Below are 15,963 nucleotides of genomic sequence, written 5' to 3'. Positions count from 1 at the left end.
GAGGCATAAATATAGTGTTCTCTCCTGCACATACCTAGTAGTGTTAGTAGTGTTAGCAGTCTTTCACAGACAACATCCATTACAGTATATTTCAGACCAAATCCTAGCTACACTGGATATATTGTTTGTTAACACAGTCTTACTGGCTGCTGTTTAAACATATGATTGTACACAGAGGAAATATTGTTTCTCCTGACTAGATGGCTCTATAAGAAAACTGCTCTCCTTTTTCTCCTGTGCTTTGTTCTTCTAATTTTCCCTGGTCCTTGTGCATACCCCCAGCAGGGGGTCCCACTTTTTGCCTTACTGACAAAGTAAAAATAGCACCACTTCAGGGCAGTTTAGCCGCAAGTGTTTTTCCTTTCCTTTTTGTCTGCAACTGGAAATGCTCAGAGACAGGCTGACTGCTGAATCTGGAGGATTAGGGAGACGGCTCTTTGATCAGGGCTGGGTGAGCTCTGAGATCTCTTTCACTCTCTCTCTCTCTTTCCCCCCCTGTTCCACTCTCTCTCTTTTCCCCTCTCTTCCTCCCTCCCTCTCTCTATTTTCTATCAATCCTATTCCTCCCTCTTTCCTTTTTCTTCCTCCCACTTTCTTGTAAGCTGCCCGCACTTTGGCCATGCCTGCTGGCACCCCAGGGCTCCGAGACAGGAGGTGGCAGTGTTACACAGTCAAGACAAATGGGTGCACTGAGGATGGCATCACAGGAGAGTAAGCACTGGTGAGAGGGAAGCAGGGGATAAGGACGGCACATGAGCTACACGCTTCTGTTCAGATGACATGGGGAATAAGTAATCCCTGGCCCCTTCTGGTCTGACTCAGCAGTCGTTCCTCTGTCTCCCCCACTGGAGATAAGTCTAATGGAATTGCAGCATTAGAAGTGCCGCATCGCCACGGTTGGGTAAAACTCACAATACGCCTCTTTCTGTTATGACACAGATTTGTTTGCTGTTTCTGCCTACCGAGGGGCATGTGTTGTGGGCAGCTGCCCTTCTTTACATACACTTTACCAAAGTGTGGGAGGGGTTCTGAGCGTAGCAGAGGTGGCTGCTGGGACAAGGTGGGTGCAGCAACTCGTTTATCGAAACCTGCTTTTGATTTGTGTAGTGGATGAGGTGTAGGGATTACTATCCACTGCTACGTAATGGCAGAGCTGAGGAGCCATGAGCAGTTACACAGACAGCAGCACATCTGTGTGCCGATTAAATATTCAGCAGTAAGACAGCTCTCAGGAGGAGAGCAAGCTACAACTCCTCCACACCTCCTCCACCAACGTTAATGATTTATCAATAACTCTACCCTCCCGCAGACTGCCTATGATGCTGGGCGCACCTCATTAAAAACACCTGCCCGACATGAGGAGGAACCCGACATCAAAAATAGATCTATCCAAAAAATGAGAGTGGGCGAGGGTAGGCCGGCCTTGCCCAAGCATCAGCTTTACCGCCGGAGATAGGAAGGTTTAGAAGCCCCCCAGCACCTTACCACCCACTACCCATCCCAATCACAAACACAGTATAAAGCGATGTAGGTTGCATCCACAGTACAGAATATAATCCCAGTGTTTCCACCTGTACAGTACTGTACAATTCCTTTGAGGCTGTTTTGTGTATGCTGACTCAGAAAAGGTGAGCCTTGATCAGGTACAATAAAGCTCTCGCATTCTCACGTCAAATAACTACACCGCTCCTCAGGCAACGTTATGTTTTACCATGAAAAGATGTTGTTGAAATAAACTATGTTGGCAGCTGCCTGTAGAAACATTTAGTTTGGAGGTTTCATTCCCAGAGAATGTGTAATTACTTGCTCAACTGGACCATGGCACAGTGATTACACCAATATCTCAGGTAATGGTCCAAAAATCTTCCCAATTGCCATTGCAAAGCTAAGCTGAAACTGTATGTTAATAGTAACTCCCTCACAATTGACAGGAACATCCCTCTGCACAGGGGGTGGGTTTAGGGTAGAGAGGTGTATGAGGGAGGCGATGGATATGAGGAGGTGGGTGGTTTACTGTGAGTGTGAATGTTGAAACTATAAAAGCAGTGGCTCGATTCGTAGGGAGAAGAAAGGGAGGGGCTTGAACAAAAAGTTCATAATCATAGAGGAAGCCTATTAACCTTGGTTGGTACTTTAAATGTCATTATTTTTAGCTGACACAACAAAAAGGCCTGCGAGAGCTGTTCTCTTCGCGATGCGCCATGTAAATCACTTTTGCAAAAAGGAAATTACTTCCCGGGGCCCAATGTTATTAATCTAAATTCTCTGGTTAGTCAAATTGTTGCACATAATAAATATGGAGCAGCTGATGATGCTTATCTGCTGTGACATCCCATTCTCGCCAAAACATTTTTTTCCTCATTTTCTCTTTATTCATGTCTCAATGGCGTTCTTGAAAGAGACAGCTCTACTAAACAGCACTAACACTGGAGGAGTAGCACGGGTGTGGGGCTTGTAGAAGAGGAGGGGACAGGGCTGGGAAGACGCACTCTCTCTCGCTCATAGCCATCTTCCCATCTCTTCCGTATATGACGCCTGTCTTGGCTGGCTTCTCTCTCTTGCATGTCTTCATCTATTCTATGTCTCGGACTGTCTAGCTTGATGACACACACAGACACGCGCGTGCACACACACACAAACATTTGAGCGCCTTTACCCTCTAGCTGGCAGCTGCAGATCTGGTTGCCAATATAGAGCGGACCAGATAACTCACTACGCTGTCATATTAGAATAAGCAGCCTTGACAGAGAGATCATTTGCATGCACCACATCACAAAATACCAAGTCGTCTCCTGTTTTGCACAGAGGCCATGCCGTCAGACTGGAGACACAGAGAGAGGCAGAGGAAAGAGGGGAAAGGTGAGAGAGAGAGAGAGAGAGAGAGAGAGAGAGAGAGAGAGAGACAGAGACAGAGACAGAGACAGAGACAGACACAGAGAGAGAGAGAAAGAGAAAGAGAGAGAGAAAAGAAAAGCAAGCCACAGAGAGAAAGTCACATAAACAAACAGAACAGAAAATCCCATACACAAACACAGAACACTGCTGTGATCATCTTGCTGGAAAATATAAATTGTCTCTACAAAAGAATGTAGCCACCCCTTGTGATAATGTCTCAGTGCTCTGTGGTGATTTACTGGATCTGGGACTGGTGGGAATGTGGCTGGGACTCTGGTTGGGGGTCCTTTGGGCTGTCTCAATGATGTGTATGTGTGCACACATACGTGAGTGTGTGCATGTGTGCGTGGGTGTCTTGATTATGCAGGTATAATTGTGGAGAGGTGGGGAAAGCAGAGCCTCAAGGTCAGGGTGGTGTGGCTCATCAGCTCTAGCCTCTATCACTTTAATTAACTCCTCCGAGGGGCTTAGGAAAAGGCCCTTGTTAAAAATTCACCACAATGGAGCCGACAAGCATTGTACGAGAGGGAAGGGCAACATGCAGGTTGCTAAAAATAACTCCTCTAAGCAAAGCACATGACTACTAAGACGGTCCATTATGTAATTTCACCGGCTAGGAAACTAGACCAAGTTCAGTCTGTGGTAAGTTTTGTGTTACCTCTGCTGAAATGTACTAATAAAAAAATAAAAACTGAAAAACACTGCTTTCTAAGTTCACGATGTGCTAGATTCCCATAGTTCTATATACAAAATAAAAAAAGTGAAGGAAAGAGCTGTGCTACATTCATGTGATTCCTAGATGCAGGAGCAGACACAGGCTACAGCACTGTAAGCCCACCAATGTGTTCAGGACATTCAGAGTCTCGTAGCGTGACATGAAGCATAATGCTACCTCAGCACAGCTGCCTCAGAAAGGCCTTACACTGTGAGGAGAGGAACAGGGTGCAGTGACTGTTTAGCCCGAACACAGACAGGGACGGAGTGTAGGGAGGACTGTGTGACATGAAAAGCACCTGGGAGTACAACCATGTTTTGGATGCATATGACATAGGGGCAAGGGAATCTGGACTGGCTGTATATCAAGTGTTCTGTTTGATCTGTGATCCTATCAGGGCCATGCAGAGTCCCTGAAAACCTATGAATCAGCGTTATACTGCAGTAAAAGTGATAGGGTCCTATATGAAAAAACTGGTTACTAGACATAGCTTTTTCAAACATTTCAGTATTTGTATTGTATCTGTGCTCTTCTCACCAAGAAGAAGTCGAAGTGCTGTGTCAGAATTTAAAAAATTGTTCAAAGACAAACGGATTGGGGACAAATTAAAGTAAAAAACTAAATAAAAGAGTGTAGAAAAAAATCAAATTCAGATGCTTCTATGTACCAGGGCTCACTGAATGTTTTGGGGAAAATAAAAATGATGTGGATAGACTGTAACAGCGTTCACATTCACCAGATGTCAACCCAGTTGAACACCTGTGGAAGATTCTGGACTAACGTGCAAATGCTCTCCACCTCCATCTCTATAAAATCAAATTATATAATCCAAACTTTAATCCCTAACATCTATTTATTGATGTATGTGATTGTCTTTGGTGCTTTATGTACTTTTAATATGTCTGTCTATGTTTGTTTTTCTTTCTTTCTTTACTGCTGCATCCAAGTCTCTCTTGCAAAAAGGATCTTGATCTTAATGAGATTACCTGATTAAATAGCGCTTGTATATATAAATGATTGAATATGTTCTGGAGGAATGTACGAACACACTTTACACTGAGATTTAAGTTGAGCACAGAGAAACTTTCCTCCTTCAGCACACAGCCTTCTACTGCTGTCAAACATTATTCTGCAAAGTGAGACTGGAGTAAAAAAAAGCAAAACACTGTAGATTGGATGAGGATTTATGTTATTTATGTTAGATCAGGGTGTGAACTACAGGGGACCCAGGGGGAGATTGGCTCCCCTTAATAAGACATGAGCTCCCCTGAAAACATGATTTGTGAAATGTGTTGGGTGGGGGGTAAAATACTGACAATATGCTATTTTTGCTGTGCATTTTTATTTTTCTGCATTCACATTATCATGAATCATGCGTAAAATGAGTCCATTATGGAGGTATGATTCACGCAAGAGGGCTATTAATCACTAATTCACTTTAATAAAGATACTGGCATGCATGCTATTCATGCCATCACCATCAAACTGTGCCTGTGCAATATCATAAACTTCACCCAGTTTAACTGAAAGATCAGAAAAAAACATTCTTGGTCACTCAGTCTACACACCAAATTGACGTTATTTATTTGTCTGTTATGTGGTAGTCAGCATACAGTGATGCCAAAAAATCCAAGTCAATTGACTCTGAACACCGGAGCCAGTGGCGTCTTCCACCGCAAATGTTAGTGACAACCGACATTGAGCGTACACCTTCTGCCGGGACTGCTGTCAGCCTGAACCTGCAAACACCCGGGCTGACAACACAGGACAAGCTGACAGAAGAAGCTGGAGATTGGGGTATCTCCAGCTCCCCCCCAGGAGGCCCTACTGTGTTTGCATCATATGTTGCATGAACATCTGCAGGCAGTCAATATGTCTGAAGATTTTCTGACACATTTGTGTAACACTATGTTGTATTTGTCTGTACATATCTGCTTATAATTGGGAGTAACTGGGAAAGACATACACTGCTGCACTTGAATTTAGAGCTTTCAGGTCCCAGAAATATAATATAAAAAGAGCTCACGCCTAGTATTAAATCAGTCAGTCAAAAACGAATAAATACATAAATCACATGCATGTGCATACGAGCACAGATAAACAAATGCTGCTGCAAGAGACAGCCACCACTATGGGCTGTGTTATGCAATTAACCACAGAAGTGACCATCACCATAATCAAAAAATACAGCAGTCTAATGGATGGCAGCATAGATGTCAGGAAACCACAACTGTTGTTTTATGATGCCATTATGGGGCAGTGTTCACAATGAAATTTGTTGCTGAGGGTGGTAAAGGACAGATCTGTATCATGTTGTTTGCAGATCAATTTGAGAACTTTAATTAGCCAGGGGGTCAGGCCAGCCAGTGCAGCAAGCACAGGTAAAGCTCATCAGCGAGGGGGCTTACAGGTGCCTTCGGCCCTAATCTCTCCGCCCATCTCGATGAAATTAAAGCGGCAAATGGGAAATTGATTTCTAGCCCCCCTGTCCATGGCAATATCTCCTTTTGTTTTAAGGACATTAGGTAGGCTTGCACTTGCCTAAGCTGTTCTTTAAAACGCTCATTATTGATACGGAGGGCCGGGCTGGCAGACAGCCAGGGTAACCATGAGAGGATGAAGAAGAGAGGAGCTTTCTGAGCTGCTGGCTCTGTCATGGCAACAGGTCGTTCACGCAACGATCCTCAAAACAAGCTGAGTGGAGAGAAAGACTTTGACCTCTCTACTCTAACTCCAACCCGGACTGCTGCTGACATGGCACCTACTGCAAGATTGAGGAGATTAGACCACTCTGGGATAGCTGGGCTCAACTCTTCAAATAGAACCTCTCAATATTATCCAGCCGATCAGTTAAATCAAATATGTTAGTTCTGAGCTAAAGGAAATAGCCCCATGGGTTTGCCAACCTGCAGGAGCACAAAGCTCTCCAACTCCAACCCTTGGAGAGTGCAGAATGACCAGGGAAAAAACCAGGAGTGAGTCAGCAGAAACTATGAACCGACAGGATAGTGAAACTGTGGCTACTGATATCGCATAGAATCAAATGGAGTCTAATTCATTTCCCTCCCTGCGTGTCACTTGCCTCAGATCGCAGTTTCTGTCGTGCCGTGTTGATGTTTTCCACTTTATGGCAGGATGCTATTTGTCATTCTAATGAACTTCTCTGTGGGAAAAAAAGATCCCAGGGAACATTTCTCAAGATGTCAGGGAGCAGAGAATGTAAAGTGTGCAACACAGTTAATTCAAGTGGGCCTGCCCTGCAGGCAAGAGGCCTGCCTGTGTATCAGTTCCTAACAGCGACAATTCATGCCAAATTAAGGCAGGGAATACAGTATTTAGGAAGAAATCCAGAATACTGTGTTGGAGAGCCTATTCTCTTTATTTGGAAAAATCTGACAGACAGCACTGACATTAACCAGCCTTGGTTTATCTTGGGAACATAACAGAGAAGTTATAGCCAGGTATACAATGTGTACCTTTATTTATTATGTAGCATGGAGCAGCATCATAGTCCTACTGCCCCATTATTCAAAAGCCAAAGACACCCAAAGTGCCCATGGCCAATGTTGCTGTGAGAGTGGTACAGAGTGTGTTCTGCACCGTAGAGGAGAAGAAGGAGCTCGCCGGTCTGTTGTGTGCACGTGATAAATCTGCTGGTATGCCAGGGCTCTTTTCTCATTTGTTAGGCAGCCATGTGTGAAAATGTTAATGAAGGCCCATATAATCTAGGAAATTCTCACCATTAAAATTTCCTTCACGTAGCCAGGCTTTCTGCTTACACACTGACTATTGTGCGCATCAATCCTTCCACTGTCGTACTAATAATAGACCTAATTGCCTCAGTCAGCCCACTAGCTTTCTCTACCCCTCTATGCATCTCAAAAAGGAGTAGAGGACTGTCTTATGACAAGCCCATGGCACACAACAAGGAGTAAATCAGACTATATATAACAAGCAGACACAAATACCAGTGGCACTCTGCATGGTGTCCATCATCTACCTAGCCTCCATCATCTTATCTCATGAAATATTAAGCATCCAGATGCCAAAATATTTGCCAGGTCTCTGCCAGGCTGTGCAACGCTTTTCCCCCTCCATCTCATCCATTATAAATAGGATGGAATAAAACTAGGCCTTGTGACATGATGTCTCCCCATGACCTTAAAGACCTCTTCTTTTTGCAGTGGTTGATTTGTTTGGAAGAAGTCTTTGTGAGATCTAAACAATATCTTGCTTAACAATATCTGCCTATTATTTGACTTCACCCCGTCCTTGTACACATAATGTGAAAATATGTAGATCCCTTTTGGATTTCTTGCTTGAATTAGCATTCAATGAATCTGAGTGCCTTTTCCCCCTCTTCGCTCAGAGAGGCAGAATTGCGTAATTACTCTAAAAGGAGATGGAAAGGTGAAGGTTTGGCAGTCTTAATCTCTCAGAGTAGAAGCCTCTTTAAGGGAGTGGTGACTGCAGGGCCAAAACATCCATAAACCTGCAGGGAACAGCTAACGCATCAGAGCATGTTGGTCCTTCACTGAAACGCGGCAGCCAACAACAATTAATGTATTCAATATTTCCAAAGCAGGGTCAGAAGAAAAACTAAAGTAAGAGAGTGAGAAGTGAGGCTTGACAATTACTTTGAACCCATCTGCAGAAGATTAACATGTAAAAGATTTCCTGCACTCTAAAAGTCTTGAGGGACATGAAAAGCCACTCTCAGGACAAAAGATAAGAAAAGAAAATGTCATGAACACTGTACAAAGCTGAAGGAAAAAGAAGATTAGCTCCTCCTTATATAGGAGAGGTCACTTAATTAGTAAGCAGCAATAGCTGATACAGCAATTAAAGTATTGAAAACAAATACCCATTATAGTAATTTAAGAGATTGATCCGGTAAATTCTGCATTAACCAAATAGTCTCTAAGGTTTCTGTCTTTTCTTTGTACAGTGAAAGGAGATCTATAAATAAAGACGTTAGCTACGGATCAGATGATAAGATATGCCAGTGTTTATTAAAAATTGAGTTAATAATTTGATGAAAAAGAAGGAAAAAAAGAAACTGGAAATTTCTTATCTTTTTTGTATTTTTCATTAGTGGATCTGACTATCTTTTACTCAGGGCATGCTCAACATCCCCCACTATCCAGCTCCATAGCTTAGAATAATTTAGTTGGCAAAATGTGGTTTTCATACTTTCTCTTGTGTTATTATTATTATTTGTACAGTGTCAGACTCCTCTCAGTCTGTAATACTGGCGCTTAGTTAAACAACAAAAGTGATACAGGCTCAAAAATGATCCTGAACAAAAACTACTATTACCACTCACAAACAAGTTCACTGTAGCCTATTGTAAAACAAAATTACTGAAGGCTTAATTAAAGAAGCCAACATAAACAGAACCATGTTTGGGACTAAAAACAGGCTTTATCCAAATAGAGATAGACCTAAAGTAATTGTATTTACTGTACATACTGTTAGAAATCATGTCTGTAATAAAATAAACAGAAAAATGAGAGTTCCATTGCGTCAAAAATACCCCCAATCAACGATTTTGGCATTTGCTAGAAATATCTAGGCTTACATTTTATATCTAAGGAAATAAAATGAAAATAATCCCTTATGCACGCAGCTTAAGATGTGGTATATTGTTTTATGACAACCCACAAATTCAAATAAAGGAATTAAATTATTTAAGGAATAAAAGGATAACCAGGTCGATGAGTCATACAGTATTTTGGTATATTTATTTTGTCTTTTAAAAAAATTGATTTACTTAGTCCAATTATCACCGAATTGAAATTCATTATAGATTTTGTTTTTCTTTTCGTGTCCTACAAAAGGGGGCTGTATCATTTTCAATAATCTTAATGAGATTGATCTGTTTCTGTTTACCAATCTAATGACCTCTTGTCTTTGAGTTTGTAGACCTGAATAAAAACCTTGTGGGATTGAAATGTTGCTGGATATTTTTTTGCTCTTAAAATCTTCTAGTCGTGGGCTAAAAGCAGCAAGCAGGACCTTTTCTGATCTTTTGATCTTCAGCCAAACACAACCAAAATTCATTGGACTGCGTTGGATGTTGAGAATGCATACACACACGCATACACACACAGACGTTATTTCTCAGTTTATCTCTCTCTCTCTCTCTCTCACACACTCACACACACATACTCATGCAAACGTGCACAGTCTTTCACTTTCATACCCTCTAAGCTCATTTTGGATTTTTGGAAAGGAGACTCCCACTGCAGCCACAGATAGAGGAGCAGGTGTGCTAACCCCGGGGTCCGGAAGCCTTCCAATTAAGACACATACAACCAAAAACATTCTTCCACACTAACCTCGCCAGCAAACACGAATTAAACTCACACTGACTGCCTGTTTCTCTGAGCATTCCCTCCTGCTGCTCCATACAGCCCAGTTTTAAATCTATTTACATGAGCCGTGTAATAGCCCAACTTCATCTGGGTCCAGCTGTTTGGTGACAAAGATGTAGAGTTTTGTTAGCAGATTACACTATTGGCATACGTGTGTGTGTGTGTGTGTGTGTGTGTGTGTGTGTGTGTGTGTGTGTGTGTGTGTGTGGTTGTTTTTCTCTCTCTCTGCATGTTCTGATGTGTTCTGATTTGTGTTAGCCTGTGTGCACACATACCTCAAATGTTAATCTCACTATCCCCCTCAAAGACTAAGATTTTTGTTTTATTAGCAGGCTCTCTGGATCACGCCGCCTTCTTTAAAATGGAGGTGAAAGTTGAGCACCTGCTGAGCTAAGATACCATTTTCTGCCTCACTGGTGCTGAGCCAAGTTAATGCTTCACTGAACATGCAACCCAAATTAATAGCTATCATCTACATCATTCTGTTATTTGGCACTGAAAACATACAGTCATAACTATTCAACTAAATAAGATTTCTAACCATGTAAATAAATGGAGAGATCAACATAGGAGGAGCTGTGAGCCGTGTCAATTGGGAGGGAGGGTTTTTTTCTTGCAGAGCTTAAGAGGAAAGTGAACTTTACTCTCATTTTTGCGGGTTGACCATTAACACCAACCTTATCAAAGTCATTTGTCTCAGGACTTGTTGAACATCTCCAAAATGCTCTTTTGTCTGTGCTTGAGTGACACTGTTTTCTGAAAGGTTAATTGCTTCTCGTTGTAATAAAAGGCCAGATTCGAGGCTGTGATTGACATAAATAGAGGTGCTCTCCCTCCACTCCGAGGTTTTCCACTACGTCCATCCTTGCTGCCAGGTCAGTTTCAGACAATTGTGATTTATTATTAATGACATTCAGTGCACTTCCTGTGACATTCCTTTTATTGGGTCTTGTGCCTTTATGTGGCCCATCTAAGAGAGACGCTTGTCCGCCCATGGCCAGCTTTATGGCTTAAGAGGGAATAAATTCTCCAATGTCACAGCCACCGCCAACGACTTATTTGATGCTAAAGATCAAATGATTCATTCTGCAATTGTGCATGAGAATTTACTTTTAAGCAACAACAATACAAACAGTGGCATAATAAATCTTTAGCCTCTCCATGCGGTCATTACTCTCTGTCTGCATAGTATTGGACTTCACACGCAGTCAGGGACAGAAAGTTGACATAGCCATTTGCTAACGTAGTCTGCTGTGGCGAGAAAGGATAGATTGGGCGGATGAAAACGGTAACAAGAAAGAAGAATGAGAACGGCTCAGGAAAAACTTCACCAGCAGTTGATGCCAAATGGTGATTCCTGATCTGTATTCACACCTCAGTCCATGAATTCTCCCAAAGCAGCTTTGGGGTTGGGAGATTTTGAAAGTTTAGGAGAAGTGTGAGCATTAGATAGTGCTGCAGAGGTGTGCATGGGATGTGTACGGGGGAAGCTGAACCTCCAATGGCTCAGCAGGTTTTTTTAGTAGACACCCTTGGAAGCGTGTGCCAGGCCTGAAGGTCAGCCTGCCTCCTCATCAGCCCTTTTGTGTGGGGCTGCACAGCACACAAAGCAGTTGGAGGCTGGAGGCCTGGGGTGTGGGGCGGCCCGTCATTGACCACCACTCCCTGCCTAATTACCTTCCTGCCCTGGCCCTGTGTTCATCCAGCCCTCTCCGGTAAGTAAGGCTGGGCTGCTGAGATGGCTGGGAGCCTAGCCTCATTAGATCCTACAGAGTCCCTCTGACTGAAGCAACATGCACACACTACTAGACACCATCATACACTAATGGTCTAGGAGGAAGGCAGAGACAGACAATAAAACACATAAGGAAATACATCATAAAAGCACACAGGGCTCGAGACTAATGGCGTCCCGTCATCTCGAGGACAGTAGAAAATGTGTTTGGGGCAAACAGAGATCTTACCCAGGATGCCCTCCGTGACGAAAGGGATTTTATGTAAAATGATTTATCTATTTATTTATTTTAAACTATCGCTTAGCAAATGATAAACTGAACCAAGTGCTGCTTAAGGAGCGCATCTTCTCATGCTGTTAGTTACTATCACTGGCTGGCTACTCAGCACGAGACCTGAAATGTTCCTGTGGTAACGGTCCATCTAATCCCCTCAGTCACAAAAAACTTGCTGGCAGGACCTTTCAAATATGTTGCACTGATTAAACAAAACACAGCGCTACCCTGGCTGACATCTTAGCTAAAGCATAAGCTACATTTAGACGACTTCAATGTATTATTGTTGTGTTTCTTTGTCATAATCTCAGCCTTAAACATTTATCAAACATAGGTTGTAAGTGGGCGGTAGTGACGTGCGGATCGCAGTTATATCCGCAGGCACAGATGTTAATCCACGAATCGGGCAGGTCAGGTCATAAAAACATTCTGATTAATAGCTGATGGGTCACAGTGGGTGAAATAATACATCATTAATGAGGATAATATTAATTATATTTTCGTAAATGTGAACAAAGCAAATGCAGAGCAGAGCTGTAGAGCAGCTGACTCACAACTAAGCAAACGAACAACAGGGAATACTAAGAAATATACAGGCACTAATATTAAGTATTTCTACAATTACACAAGAGAGATTGCTGGAGAAATTGGTGCCCTCAGCATGCTCCAATCTTTCCAGACTGCATGGGTTATCAGGAGCAGAAACGGACCGCAGCAGGGAGCACACATAGTAGGCTACATAAAATATGAAAAGTGTATTGAAAAGGTACAATTCACCATGGAAATGTTTACAATTACTGAAAGCACCTCATCTAATCTTTAAAGTGAATCGTTAAAGAAAACAATCATACATCAACAGGGGCGGATTAAGTGATTTGGGGGGCCCCGGGCAAACTCTGCCTTGCAACATTTTGATTTTGGGACAGTTTACACTCACTTTGGGATTGTTAAAATAGTTTTCCAGGATGATGCTTAAAAGTTAGTCTGGAGCCCTGGAAGCACACATCTAAGCATTCGCCCAAGACGTATTAGTCTTTTGAAAGCATACTTATGGTGGGTGCACAATATGGAAATTAGGACTTTTTTTCACCCAGGTGTCATGGTAGTGATTCATCCACACTGCATCTAGGTGGTTAGTCCTCTAATGGGTCCACTAAGCACACGTGTGCATGCTCATGCACACACACACACTCATAAACAACATTATTATGCCCCCTCCCATAACTAGCTTTGATTCCAAGCCATGTCAGCAGAGTTTCCCTGTCACTGTATTCCCTACCGCGACTGAGATGGAAAAAGCTGCTTTACTTAGGGGTCTTATTTGTTTGCCTGTTTGTTTCTCTCTGTTCGCTTTCATCTTTATCTTTTTAAGACTGCCCCCTTCTCCCTTCCTAACTCCCCAGAGAGACAAGCGTGGCGTGGGGGTTGGTTGGGGAGGGAGAAGCGCAAGAAAGAAGACAGAGGGGGGGTTCTTTTTGAAGGAGAACGAGGAGAATTGAAAATGGCCGGTGTTGTGAAGGAGGCGAGATGAAGAAAGCCAATCTGCTTGTGAGGGCAAAGAAGAGTGGGAGAACGAGGAAGAAGGAAGAGAGGGAAGTTGAAGGGCGAGAGAGAGAGAGAGAGAGAGAGAGAGAGAGAGAGAGAGAGAGAGAGAGAGAGAGAGAGAGAGAGAGGGGAAAATTCGGTTGGAGCCTCTTGTCTATGAAGGGGGGAAATTAAGAGTAACGACGTAAAGTACTGTGAGAAGTATGACTGTGATAGAATAATCTTTACCCAGGGAACCATCTCCATCTCCTATGACTGCCAGGCTGTGGGTGCAGGCAGAGGCCACAGGGAGGTGCTGTGACAGAGGGGGCTTTGACAATAAAGCTCCTCTCACCAGCAGCACAGCTCATCAAGCAGTGTGCCGCTCCAGAGCACAAGCTGTTTTCTCACAGAGATAGAACTGTAACGATACAAGTAGGTCCTATAAAAACTTTTTGCTCACGTAACAAGAATGGATGACAGTAGAAGTTTCAAACAGGCCTTGCTTTATCACCTTTTTTTTTGATATTTCTACCTAAGGCCAGGATCTAACTACTGTATCTTCATGCAGATTTGTAATTAAGATTCCCTTTCTCTCATCAGGCTTCTTTGTTTTTCCATTCACAGTTTTTGGATGATCTCTTGTTTGCCAATCTTCCAGATTGCGATTGTCATAATTGCGTTGCACGAATGGAATCAAAAGGAGTGAGTCAAGTGAGGAAAACAGAATAGGGGGACTGCACTGCACAAATCTTTTGATGTAAACTAAAAGAGGAACTATCTGCTATTCACATTTGCACGTCTGTCTTTTTTTTTTCTCCCCCCTTTTCAGGCACTGATGAGTATCATTTATTTATTTGCTGGTTAATTTATTTAGCTGCTACACTCTAGGGCATCCACATGTTATAATAAAGAACGAGGTGATTTGTTTTCTCTCGTTCTTTCATCGGTGCGCTGCATATGCTGTCCCTGATGGTTTGGTCCATACAGCGACTGCAGGATGGGAGTCGGTATATTAATCAAGATGTTGACAAAGTAAAACATCCCACATACTGCCAGGTCCCACTGGTCTGCATCACATCCTCTCCCAAAATCCACTCTGTTACCGAAGTCACGGGGAAAGAAAATGCAGAGTGCAGGCGCCTTCCTATCTATATGATCCATGACAGCTCAAACTGCTTACAGGGAACAGTCACTGTCTCATGAACACAGTTGCCAAATCTTGTCCTTGAATTTGAACTTTAGTGCAGTTGCCATGAGCTTTATTTCTCAGGCTTGGCCTGAGTTGACAAAACAGCCCTTCAAGCCTTATGGGCTGTTCTGGCCCCCTGCTGAACCGAGGTCAGCTTCTGAACAGCCCTGTGTGTCTTTTGAGAAATCTCAAACTCCTCAGATGTTTGTTGTGTGGTAAAGGCTCCATTTCCCAAACCGACAAATGTAAATCAGACTATTCTTACTTAATTATTCTGTAAAACCTCTGCTATCCTCTTTCTATTGTTTCTCTCTCTCTCTCTCTCTCTCTCTCTCTCTCTCTCTCTCTCTCTCTCTCTCTCTCTCTCTCTCTCTCTCTCTCTCTCTCTCTCTCTCTCTCTCTCTCTCTCTCTCTCTCTCTCTCTCTCTCTCTCTCTCTCTCTCTCTCTCTCTCTCTCTCTCTCTCTCTCTCTCTCTCTCTCTCTCACTGAAGTCCACTGGATCCCTCTGTTCCTTTATTATAACTTCCTGTCGTTTTCTTTGACTGTGACCCTTTTCACTGTTTGCTGCATGGCATTTTTCTTTTCCTCACTCGGTCTCTCTCAAGCGCTTTCTTGTTCAAGGCCTTTTGAGAGGGCCGTTCCCCACCGACGTTTACAAATGAAATGAATGAAAACCGCTCGTACGTGACTCCTCTACAGGGAGACGCTCCATTATACCTTGGTTTACTCAAACAGAAGCCTCTCTGTGATTGGCTATAAGCAGGGATACCAGACTGAGAAGGGTTACCCTAGATAGCACAGGATGCAAGCAAGTGGAATAATGGCAGGCTTAGAGAGAGAGCCTTGTCCAATGTTTTTTAGCTGTTTGAAAATTGATTTATTCTTACCGATCCAACAAACCCCATGTATTCTCAACCAATGGATGAAGGATGAAAGGTATCATTTGTCAGAAACCCACTGGTCCACTCACAAGAACAGAAATTGTTTGTGAACGCGGATAAAAATCCCGTATGTACACGCCACAGTTATGTGTCATCCGAGTCACCTTTTCGCTTCACGACTGCAGCCACCACACTGAGAAATGGGGTAAACTTTTTGGGGCACGGAGCCCTTCGATATTCTTTAAATTGGATTTCAGTCTTTCCCTCAAATGGTCTACTATATTAACCTGTGATATGTTGTGACAGCATAGTATAATAGAGTGCCTTTACAAAGAGTTTGTTCAACCTTTTCAATGTTGCAAAAAAGGA

The sequence above is a fragment of the Scomber scombrus genome, chromosome 10 (genome assembly GCF_963691925.1).
Source record: "Scomber scombrus chromosome 10, fScoSco1.1, whole genome shotgun sequence".
Taxonomy (NCBI): domain Eukaryota; kingdom Metazoa; phylum Chordata; class Actinopteri; order Scombriformes; family Scombridae; genus Scomber; species Scomber scombrus.
This window is presented reverse-complemented; position numbering follows the sequence as displayed.